Source organism: Alosa pseudoharengus, unplaced genomic scaffold (genome assembly GCF_046254945.1).
Source record: "Alosa pseudoharengus isolate Yale_2024_CS ecotype anadromous, Long Island Sound unplaced genomic scaffold, YU_APseudo_1.1 YU_APseudo_1.1_scf_15, whole genome shotgun sequence".
In the NCBI taxonomy this organism is placed as follows: Eukaryota; Metazoa; Chordata; class Actinopteri; order Clupeiformes; family Clupeidae; genus Alosa; species Alosa pseudoharengus.
In genome coordinates this window covers 970,199-986,917 of record NW_027468620.1, presented here as the reverse complement: position 1 = coordinate 986,917, position 16,719 = coordinate 970,199, and the positions used below count along the sequence as shown (strand labels likewise).

The 16,719-nt window shown below is 41.2% G+C and overlaps 1 protein-coding gene across 1 annotated transcript in view; it reads right to left on the bottom strand.

Annotated features, from left to right (window-relative positions):
• The window catches only part of stk32c (serine/threonine kinase 32C), a 484,207-nt gene that overhangs the window by 126,303 nt on the left and 341,185 nt on the right, over positions 1 to 16,719 (bottom strand). The gene's annotated exons all lie outside the window — the stretch shown is intronic.

Here is a 16,719-nt window from a genome sequence, read left to right as displayed (position 1 = left end):
CTGACTTCAATCCAATTGAACAGTTTTAGAAGTAAACTAAAGATCAGGATTCACAAGAGGGACCCCTGGAATCTTCAATATTAAAGGACTATCTGTTGAAAAGAATGGGCCAAAATCACACCAGAATACTGTAACTGGTTAGTTTCATCATACAGGAAATGCCTTGAAGCTGTCATTACGAATAAAGGCTTTTCCACAAAGTATTTAAGACATTTCAGCAGGCGTGTTCAATACTTTTTTCCTGTGTCATTCCACTTTATTACACATAACTCTACCTATGGACTTTAATGTTTGGATTTGTTTATGGGTGGATTATCTGAGTTAATACTAGTGTCTGGTGAAAATTTCATGCAAGTAGCCTCATTGGAAGTATACTTACTGAAAAAAATGTTGACGTGTTCAATACTTATTTTCCCCGCTGTATATCAATAGTCATTTAGGTGCCACCATTACTGCTATCAGGTAACTCTTACCTGCCCAGAGCCTTTAACTGGTAATGTCTGAGGTGTGCACGGAGAAGTTAGCTCTAGATAGTTCCCATGTAGCAAAACCCATGCAGTCAACTTCTTAACAACATCAAAGGTCACAGTATCCGCTCAAAATCTGACTAAATAAGTATGTAGGGCAAAAAGTCAAAATTTCAGGCTACTTTGTTACCCACAGTTTCGTAGATGCAAGTATTCCATACCCCATATTTTTCCATGAAGAAAACAGTATACTCCCAGCACTACTATATTGATACAATATGCCTGCTTTTCTGTAGTTCAACCGCACCAGTCTATACACACACACACATACAGTATATATATGCCATATTGGATTTGATCAAAAACATCAAAAACATTGTTTTCACTGGTCACTAATTTTGTCCATTCTTTTGGCACTTTGGCACAGATCTTCAGACTAAGCCTCACAAAATACCAATACAGTCAATCAGCAACATATCTCAGCAACACTTTTAAGTATTACTGATTGTGAGGATGCAGACTTTGCATCATTTTGTGTCTGGGGGGTTCTGCAATAAGCAGGAATGTGTTTTTGCAAATACCCAATGATTTGTTTGTATTGAAAACAACATTCTACTTCCAGGTCATACCCAGGTCATATAGTACATTTCACGAAATTTGGAACAGTTAATTTTCAGACTAAGCTTGTAAATAGTCCTAATATAAGAGGTCTATCTATATTTCAAAGAGGAATACAAATAACTGGCGGATGACGCTGCTTTGTTTCTAAAAGATAAATATCAATTTGGACCAGCCATAGAACTGATTAATGAATTCTCCAAGGCTTCTGGTTAAAGAAATCAACGTAATGCTTGTTAATTTCACATGGAAAAATAAGAAACACTTAGAAGATACTGTCAGGACCCAGAAAAGAAGGAGGGTTTTAATTGTTAAATTTCATTGACTTAAATAATACATTTAAAGGTGCTCTAAGCGATGCTGGGTAACGTCACTTCTGTTGACTTTCAAACAAAACAGAGAGCTAACTCGCTACTTCCTCCGCCTCCCTCCCGTGCTGCTCCCGTGCAATTGAAACTCTCCTAAACCCTCCTTAACGCGCATCTCTCATTTGCTGGAACAGTTTGTTATGTTTTTATGGGCTAGGTTTGCCCAGGTTGTTTTTGGTTCCGTTTTTGGAGCCTGGGCTGTCCACAGAGATTGCGCTTTTTTACAGTGTATTTAGGACACAGACAGCTAGCGGTTGGTTAGGTGATGTGAATGTCTAAAAAACGCGTGGCATCGCTTAGAGCACCTTTAAGGCTAAATGGTGGTAGTTGATATTGTTTTCATTACGGCTGTCTGTTTAATTGCGCTTAGACTGGCCTTGGTGTCGTGAGTTTTTAGGGGGGGTGGTGTTTTTAAGTGTAGCTGGACTAAGTAGATTCTTAACGTTAGCTTTACTGAACTCAACTGTTTTTTTTCTGGAGCTGCGTCCGCACTTGCTGTAAGTTTTAATTGTATGGGAGTCTCGTGTTGTTAATGGATTTGTTTATGTAGTTGTCATAGTTACAAGTTGGTAAACTAGTTATTAGCCGTAGTGGGTAGTGGTAGTTGATATTGATTTTTATTACGGCTGTCTGTTTAATTGCGCTTAGACTGGCCTTGGTGTCGTGAGTTTTTAGAGGGGGTGGTGTTTTTAAGTGTAGCTGGACTAAGTAGATTCTTAACGTTAGCTTTACTGAACTCAACTGGTTTTTTTCTGGAGCTGCGTCCGCACTTGCTGTAAGTTTTAATTGTATGGGAGTCTCGTGTTGTTAAGGGATTTGTTTATGTAGTTGTCATAGTTACAAGTTGGTAAACTAGTTATTAGCCGTAGTGGGTAGTGGTAGTTGATATTGTTTTCATTACGGCTGTCTGTTTAATTGCGCTTAGACTGGCCTTGGTGTCGTGAGTTTTTAGAGGGGGTGGTGTTTTTAAGTGTAGCTGGACTAAGTAGATTCTTAACGTTAGCTTTACTGAACTCAACTGTTTTTTTTTCTGGAGCTGCGTCCGCACTTGCTGTAAGTTTTAATTGTATGTGAGTCTCGTGTTGTTAAGGGATTTGTTTATGTAGTTGTCATAGTTACAAGTTGGTAAACTAGTTATTAGCCGTAGTGGGTAGTGGTAGTTGATATTGTTTTCATTACGGCTGTCTGTTTAATTGCGCTTAGACTGGCCTTGGTGTCGTGAGTTTTTAGAGGGGGTGGTTTCCCGCGTGATCAATTAGGACTAGCATTTAAAGTGGTTATTGTGCTGGAGCGTCAGCGCTCGTGTGCAGCTGTCCTCGTGTGAAGACTTACTCGTGTCAAGACGAATCGAGTCTACCTGCGACGAGTCCACCGAGCAAGGACACAAGCAAGGCACCTCTCAGATAAGTTTCACTCTTGTCTCACCTTGTCTTGTTAGCTGACAATCCTTCTAATAATGTGCCTTCAACATATCCCTGTATCCGGTCAGGTTAATAAGCGTACTGGTGTTGAAAGGCAACAATCAGTTCAGCAGGCTTGTCCTACTTTTTCTGTAGGGTTGTGGAATTGCCAATCTGCAGTGAATAAAGCGGACTTCATTCCTGCTCTGGCCTCACAATTATCGCTTCAATTGCTTGCGCTTACAGAGACGTGGATTAGGCCGGAGAATACTGCCACGCCTGCAGCGTTGTCGACCAGTTATGCTTTTTCGCATACCAGTCGTTCGTCTGGTAGATGAGGCGGGAGAGGCTTTCTCGTCTCTGATGATTGGAGGTTTACACAGTTGCTGCCTGCTCAGGTCCACAACTCGTTTGAATATCATGCCATCATGATAACTGAGCCATACAAATTATACTTGGTGGTTATTTATCGCCCTCCAGGACAACTTGGGAACTTTGTGAACGAGTTGGACATTCTACTGTCTGCTGTTCCAATGGATGCATGCCCATTATTAATCCTTGGCGATTTTAATATTCATTTGGATAACTCGTCTTCAATTGACTTCCTGTCCTTACTCTCCTCATTTAATATCACACCTGTCCACAGTCCTACTCACAAGGCTGGTAAAGATCTTGCTTTAATTCTGGTACGTAACTGTAATACAGACAACGTTTTGGTTAATCCATTACATGTATCGGATCATCACTTTATCAGATTCTCTGTGCGTCTCCTGGATAACCCAGCAGCTCCTCCTCCGATAATTTCGTTCCGGCGTAATCTCAGAAGCCTCTCAAGCGACCATTTTGCAACATTAGTAACATCTGCTTTACCTACTCCTAGCTCATTCTTGGCACTTGAGGTTAATGACGCTAGAGAGACTCTCTGCTCTACACTGGCATCTTGTCTGAATGCAGCATGTCCTCTTTCCTCAAGACCAGGGGTGTCAAACTCATTTTGGTTCAGGGGCCACATACAGCCCATCTGATCTCAAGTGGGCCGGACCAGTGAAATAATTGCAAAACATCCTTTGACAACTCCAAATCTCCAGCTTAGTTTTTTTCAGTAGGCTATGCTTTACCCTTTAGCCTACATTTGTAGCCTACATAATCACAAGGCCAATGAAATTGAAATAAAATGCATTTCACTCTCATAAACAACTGGTTTATTTTTATAGTTGAGTGGATAGGCCTACATTTTTACATCTGACCACCTGAACCAACTCACCACACTAAACTCAAGTGGGAGCTATGAAGAAAGTTAACATCCTGCCTTAAAAATGTAAATGTGCAAATGTATGAAAAATAAAATGAATTTAACAAACATAAGTTAGCAGTGCATGAGCAATACGATCAACTGATACGATTAGGTTACATCAGATCAAATAATTTTGTAGGCTAGGTGGCGGTGCTGTGTAATAGGCTATCCACCATAAAGGCCAGATCCTGCACCCATTCAGGGCATTTAAATTGCTACTGGTCTGCCTTTTTTCTCCAAGAACTGTCCAATTTCCTCTTGTAGTTCAAAGAAACGCTTGAGTACGGCACCTCGGCTTAACCACCGTTCTACAGCGTGGTATGGTAAGCCAGACAGAATGCCATTATCACTAAGAAAACAGTCAAACTGACGGTGAGTCAGACCTCGCGACCTGATTAAATTTACAGTTTGCACAACCACACTTTAACATGATCCAAGTTTAGTGTTTTACAACACAACACTTCCTGGTGCAAAATACAATAAAATGCCCAAACATCTTGTCCTCCGTTTGCAGGCTGCACTTTGTCTCTAAATTTTGTCGCAACGCCTGCTTTTCTCCCGACAATGTAGCCAAACTGACAGCACAGGACCAGTCAACTCCGAACTTTTTTTTTGTTTTTTGGCTGCGCCTAGTGGCTGAATTGAGCATTTCGGTTATTTCTTTGAAAATTCATAACTCCTCACAGGAATGGGCTAGAGATTTTTTTTTTGTTGACATCGTCAGAAATTTATTCTCTACAAGTCTGGGCCGGATTAAACCATCTAGCGGGCCGCATGTTTGACACCCCTGCTCAAGACCTACTCGTTCTAAACCTCGCCATCCATGGCTGACGAACAGTATAGTCTCAGTACGAAAGGAACTTAGAGCTGCTGAGAGGAAATGGCGTAAATCCAGAGATGGAAATGATCTTAGTAACTACCAGTCTTTGCTGTCATCCTTTTCATCCACTGTTACACTTGCAAAAAAGGCAATCTATCAAAGCAAGATTGAGAGCGCCACTGACAGTAGAAAACTTTTTTCTACTTTCAAATCTCTTCTCAATCCTCCACCACCACCATCAACTACTTCACTGTCAGCAAATGACTTTGCAACATTTTTCACTGAAAAAGTTGCTAAAATAAGTGCTCAGTTTGATGCTCCTATAAGGAGGGCTTTGCCTTGTGTTAGTATGACCGCATCATTTGACTCTTTCTCTCCTCTTGATGAGGAAGCAGTCTCTCAATTGCTTCAGCGATGTCGTCCAACAACATGCCCATTAGATCCTGTCCTGTCCACTCTTCTACAGTCTATCTCACCCGCTGTTCTACCAGCAGTCACACATGTATTTAATGCTTCACTCAGTTCTGGAATAGTTCCTTATTCTTTTAAACAGGCTAGGGTTACACCTCTGCTAAAGAAAAGTACACTTAATCCAACTGAGGTGAAGAACTACAGACCTGTCTCCCTTCTTCCTTTCTTGTCAAAGGTTTTGGAGAAACTGGTCTTCAAGCAAGCTTGTGACTTTCTTCATCAGAATAATCTACTAGACCCTATGCAGTCTGGTTTCAAGAGTGGCCATTCTACTGAAACTGCTCTTCTGTCTGTGACTGAAGCATTGAGAGTAGCTAAGTCCTCTGCTCAGTCATCAGTATTAATTTTACTAGATTTATCTGCAGCCTTTGATACTGTTAACCATGACATTCTCCTATCTATACTATCTGAACTGGGAATTTCTGGAAAAGCTCTTGACTGGTTTGAATCTTACCTTAAAGGGCGTTCTTTCAACGTGTCTTGGCAGGGACAGGTATCTAAGTCTCATGACCTCACCACAGGTGTGCCTCAGGGATCAGTATTAGGACCCTTGCTTTTCTCTATTTACACCACTTCCTTAGGTGATACCATTCGCTCCCATGGATTTGACTATCACTGTTATGCAGACGACACTCAACTTTACCTGTCTTTCCCACCTGATGACTCTACTGTTTCCCACCGGATTTCTGCATGCCTTAAGGATATTTCAGCCTGGATGAAAGATCGGCACCTTCAGCTTAATCTCTCAAAAACAGAGTTTTTGGTGTTTCCAGCTAAAACAGCTATTCCCCAACAGATTAACATCCAGCTTGACTCAACTTCACTGACCCCAACTAGATCGGCACGAAACTTGGGCGTTGTAATTGATGACCGACTTAACTTCTCTGTGCATATAGCTTCTATTGCAAAATCATGTCGGTTTATGCTTTACAACATTAGGAAGATCAGACCTTATCTGACACAAGATTCCACACAACTTCTTGTTCAGACCATGGTCATCTCTAAGCTGGACTATTGTAATTCACTATTAGCTGGCTTACCCGCTTGTGTAACAAGATCATTACAGCTGATTCAAAATGCTGGAGCACGCCTGGTCTTCAATCAGCCAAAGAGGACACATGTAACTCCTCTCCTAGTTACTCTCCATTGGCTCCCTATAGTAGCCAGAATTAAATTTAAATCTCTCACTTTGGCCTATAGGACACTAACTAGATCTGCTCCTAGTTATTTTAATTCAATAATCAAGCCTTACATCCCCAACCGCCCACTGCGGTCTTCTGGTGAGCGTATGTTGTGTCGACCAGTCATGAAAACTGGGTCTAATTCCAGACTCTTTTCTTCAGTGGTTCCATGTTGGTGGAATGAACTGCCCAGTGCTAGTTGTGTAGTGGTAGTTTTGGGTCGTTTAAGAGGGGTCTAAAGACATTCCTATTCAACATACTTAGTTGTTTAAGCGCTTATGTGTTATGGTTTATATAATGTTGTTTTATTTTTAATTGGGCTGTTAATTAATTTGACATTATTGTTTATTATTGATATTCTCCTTAATGTAGTCTTAGCATGTCATTGTTTTTATATTATTGATTTAATTGACATTATTGTTTTATTATTGCCTTTCCCCTTTTTTACATTGCTTTTTTATTAGGCTATTGATTGAATTGATATTATTGTGTACTACAACTATTCTCCTTACTATATTTGACCTACATTTTAATCTGTTCCCTGTTCAATTTTAAATATTATTATGTTGTTTTGTATTTCTGTGTCGCTTTGGACAAAGGCGTCTGCTAAATCCATAACCATAACCATAACCATAAATGGTTGAAGGAATGTCTCAAAGCTCCACAATCTATTTGTTTTTTTATTTCTTATTTTATTTTATATAATATTTTTTTGAGGCTAGGAGGTCTTCACTTCTTACTCTCTTGTAATTATATAGTCTCGCCACACTCCCGATAACACATTCTGCATTTTTATCAACAAGCTCTCTTAGCATGGAAGTTATGTGACTCCCATAACTTTTCTCCACAAAAAACAATTGTATGGAATAATAAGACATAAGACATAACAGTAAGTAATGCATCTTTATTTAAGCAATTTTTTTTATATTTAGGCCCCAGCTGTGGCGCAACTGGCTGGGGCACCTGCACCGTATGCCGGTGACCCGGGTTCAATTCCCGCCCCGTGGTCCTTTCCGGATCCCACCCCGACTCTCTCTCCCACTCACTTCCTGTCGTTCTCTACTGTCCTATCTGATTAAAGGCATAAAAAGCCCAAAAATATACTTAAAAAACACTGATGGAGCACTGCTGAGTCATGGATGCTTCCTTTATACCAAATTAGGGATGTGACAAGATATCGTGGGCCACGAGATCTCGCAATACAAACATATCACGATATTCGTCAAAGTAAAAATCTAAACTAGAAGAGAAGTATCCAGCTGTAGCCAGCATGACTGACGAGTCTGACTAAATTAGCATAGAGGCCACTTTTAATTTTTGTGTAGCAGCATTTTGGATACCTGCTGGAAACAATAATACCAAAGGTCCTTGATTACTAACAAGATAGAGCATCATTCGTTACTATGGGAGCAAAACGGGACAGTTCTAGTCTGCATAAGTGGGATTGTCACCTTATGTCACTAAATAAACATTCTCTCTTAACAAGCAATAAGAGCAGATAAACATAATTGTGTTTACAGTATTATTGTCTATAATCATGTATGATACCAATCACGTGACGATTTGGGAGGTTTCAGAGCTCATCCGCCATGTTGTCATCCTACGCTATCGGTTGCCATGGGCAACAGCGACACAAAGACAGTGACACAGAGCAGGAAAGACGGCTTGAGAAGTTATCATGGTGTTTAAACTGAGAAATTAAAAGGAAGTTAAGAAGTTGCCTTGACTTTCCCCCCCATAGATATTGAGGAGTTAAGTTTACCATTTTAGAAAATCTGCTTAGGTGATTAGTCACTGTTGTAAATATCATGCTAGTAATCCTCACGGTTTCCTCATGAAAGTAGAAGCTAGCCAGACACAGCTGAACTCAGCCGAACACGGATGAGCAATGCTATTCTTCGTTTATTACGATGTAATGTAGGATACTATAGACTCACACAAGCAGGACAGGCTCAGCATTGTCAGTAAGTAAAATAAATATCACACACGTACAGCAGCGGTGGCATTACGTGACTACACACGCTAAGGTGAATGAGAGAGCCTGTCTGTTAAATGACGCGGCAGTGCAGGAACAAGTGACAGACTCAGATGAGACTGACTGAGGTAACTTGCAAGAATGGAAGGCTCTATACAAAAAATAATAAAGTTTGGGGTACACAGATGATTTAGCTGACAATGCAAAAACAGCGCAGTCTGCAGTGTGCATAATGTAAGGGATAATGTATAGAACGCCGGTCATTACTGGGAAAATAAGTCCCGACAGGGCGAACCGGACCCCGACGCGCAGCGGAGGTCCAGTCCTTGCGTAGTGATATGAAAGACGTATCAGAAGCACAAAACCCGTTGCCAATAGACCTCTCCAGAATAAGTCCCGCCTCCTAACTTAGGTATCCATCCAACTTCCGGGCGTGGATTGTCTATGGGAAATAACATGGCGTTTTGAAAGATCGTACCTGTCAAACTCTGTAGGTGACAAAGTAGAAAAAGCTGCTGGGCAGATTGGCCTACGCACTTCTGCCATCTAGTTTCCACTGGATTTTTAGATTTTCGGTGCCGTTTAAAGGTCCAGTATGTAGGAAATAATGGAAAATAAACTGTAACCATTCCAAAAATTATCACCATATGTTGTCAGAGAGTGAGGAAACACGATGAATTGAAGTAATGGCTTATTTGACAACATTACTCTAACCCGTGAAACCCCGTAAAACCCATGAAAAAAATCAGTTACGGGGCGGAATCTCTTGGAATTTTCGTTTATGTTTTGAACGATTAATTCTAGAATAGCAGTATTAATAATGGGCTAGCGCGTCCTCCTATTTGGGTTGCCAAATTAGCAAAGGCCAACTGTCAACAGCTGTCAGTTGTAGTCATGAACGCCTACAAGAGGCAGGCAAATTTTCAAAATTAAAACAAGAAACAAATTAAGTGGACATCGGAGGAGCTTCCTGAGATGGTGGCGTCTTCGTCAAACTAAGAATATCAAGTCTGACGCAGAGCTGGCCATATTTCTCCACAACAGGTAGCCTATGCTAAACTTCATCTGCATCGCTAACTTCAGCTAAATATGTTACGTTGGTTGGAGAGGTATTTTTTGTTTTCACTGTTTCCGTAATGTGTAGCTGGGTCATGGTTGGAGAAACGTTAAAGCAGCTGCAGGTCAACTAACGTTAGCTAAGTCTTCATTACATCTGGCAACCCAGTAGAGGCTCGCGTCTGGTAGTCTTGAGAACGTTCACCAGTATTTTGATTTTGGCCCACAGAACGTTCGTAAACAATCCTACAAATCGCACCTTTAAGTAGTATAGTCTATAGTATACTACTTAAACGGCACCGACAATCAAAAAATCCAGTGGAAACTAGATGGCAGAAGTGTGTAGGCCAATCTGCCCACCAGCTTTTTCAACTTCGCTACCTACAGATGTTTTACCGGTATGATATTTCGAAACGCCATGTTATTTCCCATAGACAATCCACGCCCGGAAGTTGGATGGATACGGAAGTTACGGAGGCGGGACTTATTCTGGAGAGGTCAATGACAGCGGTAATTATATTTTTGCAGCAGTAATTACATGAATATATCTTACCGCTAGAACTTTGGGAAATCCCATTCAAGTCAATGGAGCGTTCTACTAGCATTGTGAAGAGCCGTATAATAAAGCAACATAACCACCACCACGTCGACTTTCATCCATCAGAAGTTAGTTGTAATAGAGACAAAGTAACATCAAGTTTAAGGCATGTTAAGAGTTGCTTTGAATCGATTATGCAGTTTGAAACATTTTCTTGTCACGTATAATCCTGATTTATGCTAGAAAAAACGTTGGCAATGAAAGGCAAGCCTAGCCTAAGCCGCTCTCTTTCTCCCTCCCTAAACACGTCCATAAGTTAGGCTACATCAGTCATAGGCTAAGTAAACCGCCAGCAATCAGCATAGAAAGGTTTTAGCCTACTTTACATGTTAGGCTTATGTATATTATATAGGCTAGCGTTGAGGGTCCTAAAGTCTTTCCCCCTTTGCTTATGCAGCACTAGTGTTGTGCCGTCGCACCTGGCAAAAGCTTGGCAGACATCAACTGTAGCCTCATCTTTTTCAATGTGGGGAAACAAAAAAAACTGCAAGCCATGGTTTCTAAGGTTTCCACGACAATCAGTGTGACGCACTGGAGCAGTTTTTCCACATTGCAGTGTCTTCCAGGCATCTTAAAGTAGTGCAGAATCACAACAACTTCTTCTGCTAACAACACAGACAATGAACGCGTTCTAACCATAGGTTCTAGCGGGTATCCTGACAACATGGCGGATGCCGTGATATCGGGGGTGGGGCGCTGTGTCTTGACGACATCTCCTTATTCTCAATACAAGTGGATGGCTAGCTACAGTTATGCGCTAACAAGTTACTAGCAGTTAAGGGACTTCGCTTAAACTTAAAGGAACCATATGTAAGATTGTGGCCAAAACTGGTACTGCAATCACTTTCAAATTACTGTAGAGCATTGTATCCCCTCCCCTTCCCCCCTGACTCGAGGTTGCCAACCCGGAATGCTGAAACACTACTGCCTTTGTGATTAGTAGGTAGGTGGAGGGTGGCGCATCAGGCCAAAACACAACATGACATGACAAAACACAACATCAACATCAGTTGAGGGCTGCAACTTCACTTTTTAAAGGGTCATGTCTTTTTTAACAATTCTGTCGGAGGGTCATTGAACAATTTCTAGCAGGCAAGGGAGGGTCATGCAACTTTTGACTGAAGCACCCAAAATTCCTCCGGTGGGCCCTTCAATAAATAACGAACAGTCACTAGATTGCTGCTGGGCTATATGTCTTGGTTCATGTCTGTTAACAACTCATTGCCGTCAAACGAGTAGCCTATCTCACGGTTGCATCCATTAGAAACAAACATGCAATGTGAACATCTGGGATTCGGAAGAGCACTAAATGCTCTACTGAATAAGCATGAAGTCAAACCTTTAAATGAAAAACACTCTTTAATAATCAAAAAAATAAACCGCTAATGAAGTAAACTTGTGACCATCAAAAATCGTTTATTGCCTGTAACTCCGTGATAACAGGACGTAACAGGTAGGCCAGAAAACGAGAAAAAAAACGGCTTAGCAACGGAGGTTAATATGCTCTATATTTTGTCCAAATGATGTCTGTCTATCATCATTGCACTCGGAGAAAACCGGAATGTTTAATTTGTCCTGCGTTTCTTGTACGGCTGCAAACGGGATTCACTCGCAGTTAACCAAATATTTCTTTATTAGGGCAGGGCAGGCATATTTCTGGCTATTAAATTATTTCTAAACCAGTCTGCTAAGGTCTGTAGTGAAGTCTGTGTAGGGGTTTCCAGGCTCCATTTCTTTGTACAAGACACCCTGCTCACTTGAGACATCTACCGGTTGTTTGGGTTGTTGTGGGGGGGGTATTGGGGGTTCGGGGGTTCCATGTTCCATATGTGTTGTGCATGCATTACTTGAAAAGAACTAGCTCCAGTTATGTATGAACAGTGAAGGTAACGAACTCTTAAAAACGTGAAAAACGTGAACTTGAAGAAGTGAAAATGTAACAATATGAACTATGAAAATTGAACAACTTGAAGCTACATCTATCAAGTGTGAACATGCTTAACAAAATATGGGAACAAAACATGGGAACTAAACATGCATTATGAATATAATCAGTGGGAGCCCTGTGCTTGTTCCCTGCAACAAGACAGTGACATCCTCAGTGTGTTTGAAATGTCCAGTCGATTGCGCAATTTGGTTTTAGTTGCAGTCATTGCAGAAAACCCGGCCTCGCATAGATACGTGGTGGGAAATGGTAGCAACGTTTTCAGCGCTTTTACGGCTATCTCGGGATATTCTGCTTTGGTTTTGATCCAAAAACCCGCCAGAGAGGTTTCCTCATACACACTCTTAAGACCACCGTCATTTGCAATTTCGATCAACTGCTCTTCCTCCTGCGCTGACATGTTAGGACTATTCGGGATATTGACAAATGGGTTGCGGACCCACTCATTGGTTTGCCGTGGATCTTTGGAGGATGGGAAGTAGCCTAACGCTCAAACTCATTTGAAAGCGCAACAAGGTAATCGCGCACCAGCTGCAAGAGAAAGGGCCCTGCCTCAGTCTCTCCCAAAACCCCCACTACTGTTTGGAACATATCAAATACACCCCGTCCCCATTCGTCCCCACAAATCAAGCTTGGCTTTAAATGCAGCGACTTTATCTGCCAGTTTAAATACAGTCGTCATTCTCCCCTGGAGTGACAGGTTGAGGTCATTAAGCAACCCAAATATGCCACATAGGTAAGCGAGTTTTGACACCCAGTCCTCATCACTAAAATGTGCAGCTAACGGTGACTTTTTTTCTGTAAGAAATCTCTGCAGCGGCTCTCGCAACTTAAACACCCTGGCCAGTGTCTGCTAAAGATGCTTGTTTTTTGATGCTCATTCTAGCAGTTTAGCTAACTTCGTGTGACACTACCGTTCGCCAAGAACTGATCAAGTGAAGTGAGCTGACCTGAGGCTGCACAGCGCTGAAGGCAATATGTAAAGTGTTGAAGGCGGGACAGACGTAAGAAAATAGACCTGGCAAAATGCAAACATGTGTGCAATCAAACAACTGCATATAGGCCTATGCCATGTAAAAACGTGACATTATTGCGAATTAAATTGAGTTTAGTTTGCATGCATTTTTTTAAAACTCATGTCGTAGGCTACGGCCCGGTTAGGAATGTACCGGCCGCGGCCCGGTGTTTGGGGACCGCTGCCTTAGATGGCAGGAAAAATCTTCAGCCTATTAACTGACCACCCGATTCACGTTGGCTGGGGGGGAAGGGGGGCCATCAGACATTTGTGACCAGTTAATTCGGCCCTGCCCCCAACAAATCACACCTTCCCACCTCTGACAGCTTAAAAGAACTCACACCTATTCACAAACCTGCGGCATTTTGCCGTGTTTTGAAATCCTATGCAGCTTTCAATAGTGAGGAAGCAATTTTGCATTGTAGGCATAACTAACATGCAATAACGCCACCAACAACAACCAAAACTAGGCTAATCATTGTCAAAATGTAAATTAAATGTAACATTATTGTGCATCAAATTAAAATGTTCTCTTTTGCAAACGTAGGCATAGTAACAGAATAATTTAATCAATCCGTATGTTTCATTAGGCTACTAGGCTATTTGTTTTGCCTTACTCATTATTCATTTAGGCTAGGCCTTTTTATTCAGTTATTAATCATCTTCCTTCTCACTACTTGTGTAGCGCACGCATTCCCCGACCTGTCACCTGTCACTCATCATCGGAAGGGAGGTGTTTGGAATCATTCCCGCGTTACAATCGTCAGCCAATCAAGGTGGTCACTTCAGTCAAGCTCGTGCATGAGTAATGACGTCATCTATAGCAACGAAGACTCACTCCTAGTTTAGGAGTTGTCTGAAAGGCTTTGTGAATAACTTTTAAGAGAAAACTCCAAGCTAAAATCTTTTAGTGCGATTTAGGAGTAGCCTACTCCTAGTGGTAAGATAAAAGCCTTTGTGAATAGCCTACGGTCCCAGTTATTCATCATCTTCCGTCCTTGTGTAGCGCACGCATTCTGAGACCTGTCACCTGTCACTCATTATCGTAAGGGAGGTGTTTGGAATCATGCCCGCGTTACAATCATCAGCCAATCAAGGTGGTCACGCTTGCCCATTTACACAAATGAATGGTCGAATATTACTGATGATCATTGTTATTTAAGAACATGCAGTGTGCGTAGGGCACCAAAAACATCTTGCTCGTAAAAAAGCATCATACCGCACATTGTGGCGGGTCTGTTATTTACTGTAGGCTGCGCAAACCACAGGGCAAGCCTGCATTCGAGGCCTTCTGTTGAAGACTTTTATATAAAGCCTGCGCTAACAGTAATCCTCCTGCCCCTGATAGGCCTACCACAGCTGTGGATATGTGTGGAATGTTCAAGTAATAACACAATCCAATGTGTGTCTCAATTGTCCCCCGCTGACCAGACCACCTCACACATTTCTCTAGATTTTGCAACGAATTTACATGACACAATGCCATAAAATATGCCAGTTTTAGGACACAGAATAATGTTTGTAATGATACCAGTTAGGCCTACGTTTAACAGTAACAAGTGTAATGAGCTATTCATTGTCGAAGGTGCATGGTCAAGTGAAATTCTTACTTTGGAAAACAAACATTTGCCGATATCATCGCCGATCATCAGAATATTGCTTTGGACTGCAGGTAACTTGTTAACCCAGTGGTTCTCAAACTTTTATTTAATTCCCCACTTTGATCAAGGGGCATTACTGATGATAGTGGAGATAACGTGTTATCCCGAGGCCTTTGCCAGTCAGCATCTCCGACGGTAGTCTACCCTATTAAAAATAGGCTATACGTTTTCGATGTCCCAAACGGAGAGACATAGGCTACTTTATTGTTTTTAACGATCTCTATGCTACTCACAAAAATGTAGGCATGGGGACATGATGAAGTAGGCTATCCAACTGTCGTGTGTTAAATTATTGTGATTACGAGCCAGTGGTTTTCAAACATGCGTGACTCGGACATCTAACTAAATGCAACAGGCTCATATCTTCCTCGCATTCGCAAAATGAGGACCAGTGTTTTGTCAAATTGCAAATAGCTATTCGTTTTAACGAATTTTTATGATAGTAGCCTATGCTTTTTGTATAGGCTACTATCTTAATCTTGGAATATCGGGAGGGAAGTGGCGCGTCTGCAGTCAGCCAAATATGAATGTAATTCTGCGGCATAAAGCAGATGTATTTGTTTATTGTACAGAAACAGAAAAATATAAATGACATGTCAAGCAGTCAACTGACTACATTGCAGTCAAGAAGTAGGGTAAATTAAGACACTGTTTTGATTTGCGTAGTTGCATTGCCCCCAACACTGACAATAACATAGCAGATTTCGATTTTCGCTACCACCGTGTAGTCAAGCCTTAAGCCATACCCAAGTAGCCTTAATCGAGGTAATGTTTAATTATGCATGATTTATTTTGTTATTGAATTCGTAGGCTGGGATTCCTCTCGGTAACAATTATGTTTGGTAGCCTCCTGCTTTTTCAGAAGGGGCGGCAGTCAGGCTACTGACAGAGCGATGTACAGTGGCAGAGCGACGCACAGTGGCTGAAAGTGGTACTAAAGCTTCACGCAGCTTCACGCCTCGTAATGCGCGACTGAAGTGGCCATTTGAAAGCGATGCCCACTGTATGTACTATGTAGCATTTTAAACTGGCAATGTTGTGCAATAAATGCTGTTCTGACATTCTCAGGGGGGGTCTGACCTAAGGAGGTAGGCTAGCATGCAGCAGCCAGAAAAGTTGTGGGTTCAATTCTTGGCTTCCACCATTGTGCATTTGAGCAAGGCACTTAACCCCAAATTCCTCCAGGGACAATAGACTTTGTAATATAATTTCACTTTGGATAATAGTGCTAAATTAATAAATGCAAATGTAAATAAATGTACATTTAGATCTGGGAAGTCAAGGAAGATATGTAGGTCTAGTTATGAAATACTGTTTTCCAGATTTATTATGCAAAATTATGGAAAGTCTGGAGGTTTTGCTCAATGTTGGCAGAAAAGTCTATAATACTAAAAATAGACACCTGTTTTATAAAACCATATAACTATTTACCATTAAAAAATAGACCTTAAATGTGGATATTTGTAACATGCTATTGTTTTTAAAGCCAAATCGCTATAATTTAAAGACAGGTTGTAAAGGCTAAGTGGGAATTTATGAAAGCATACTCGAAAGGCAAATGTTATTGAAGACGTCATTAAAGGAATGCATCATGGTCTGAAACATTCATTAACAATGTTACCATCCAAAGATACAGTTAGAACGGTGAAAACAAGAACATATTAACAACAAGAACATTTTTTAACAATTGTTTAGTTAAGGCATAACTTGGATGATTATAACAACGCATAACTATCCAAAAATGTTTTATCACCAAGTGAACTGTCCACGTATGTGACAGGCCAACAGTAGCCTAGGCTGTTTTCTGTGCTAACGTTACCAGTTAGCAATATTTGTCTGACTATGTAGCA